We start from the raw sequence: 1,457 nt of genomic DNA on the forward strand, positions 1-1,457 counted from the left end.
TAAATTCGTATTATTAGTTTCAAATCCCAGAGGCCGAAATTACCACATATTTTGCGCTTGGTTAGGTGTTGTTGTTTGTGTCTTAGTCTGTCCTTGTTTGGTTGTTGTTTTGTTTTTTCTTTTCTTAATGTATAATTGCTGCAGCTCACACGAATTTATTTTTCCACTGCCACCTCTTTCATATCCAAAAAAGGAATTAAGTTTTTCTCCCTTGTTTATCATGTTTTCTTCGAATAATGGGACTGAATAACAGTCAAAGTTGTTATCACTAAATGCTCGTGGGATTCGCTCTTTTAACAAGAGGTAGACTATTTTTAACTGGCTTTGTAAATCAGGTGCTGATATATGCTTTTTGCAAGAAACTTATAGTTCCAAAGAAGTGGAAAATATTTGGCGCAAACAATGGAAGGGTGATATGTTCTTCTCACACCGAAGTTCACATAGCAGGGGGGTTCTTATCTTAGTGAGGGAGCAGCTTGATTTTAAACTAATACGGTCATCCAAGGTGGGTGATCAGGGTCGCTACATTCTATTACATGCAATGATACAGGACACTCCATTTCTTCTAATCAACATCTATGCACCAAATAAATGTGCCGAGCAAAGCGTTTTTTTTTTAAATCCATCTTAAACGAAATTAAGACTTGTGGTACGTTAGATCGTTCTATTGTATTAGGGGCAGATTTTAACGTTACCTTTGATCCAGAATTAGATGGAAGTGGGGGAATTAAAAAAAAGAAGGATTCGGTTAAGAACTTGGAGGATATTTGTTTGGAACAAGACCTGGTGGATATATGGCGTATTAGGAATCCAACAGAAAGGCGTTTTACGTGGCGACAAAAATCTCCCATCATTCAGAGATGGTTCGATTTTTGGTTGGTGAGTGACACTTTACAAGAGGATGTCGAATCAGTTGAAATAATACCTTCGATAAAATCTGACCACTCTGCAATAACTTTAGCCCTTGATTGGTAACTGGTAATAAGGTATTGATGATAGTAAAGGGGGACCAAGTTTTTGGAAATTTAATTCTACGCTAGTCAACGGCAATGAGTATTGTCAGTTACTCGACGGAAATTTTAAAATATGGCAAGAAGAGTATAAAGAAATTATTGATAAGCGTGTCCTGTGGGATCTGCTTAAATAAAAATACCGTTTTTTACGATCAATTACAGTAAAATAAAAGCTCGAAGCAGAAGAGCGAACCTAATTGAAGTAGAAGGGAATTTACGTCGCTGCGAGGAAAAATGTGATGCCGAGCCATCAATTCAGAATGTTGAAGAACTAGAACGCATACAAGCTAATTATGATGAACTTTATGATTATATTACTCAAGGGGCTATTATACGTTATCGGGCAACTTGGTATGAAAAAGGTGAGGAAAACAACAAGTATTTTTTAAACCTAGAAAAATCAAACAAGAAAAAGAGTTGTGTCAGGAAAATATTCACTAGTGA

The sequence above is a fragment of the Montipora foliosa genome, chromosome 7 (genome assembly GCF_036669935.1).
Source record: "Montipora foliosa isolate CH-2021 chromosome 7, ASM3666993v2, whole genome shotgun sequence".
NCBI classification, from domain to species: domain Eukaryota; kingdom Metazoa; phylum Cnidaria; class Anthozoa; order Scleractinia; family Acroporidae; genus Montipora; species Montipora foliosa.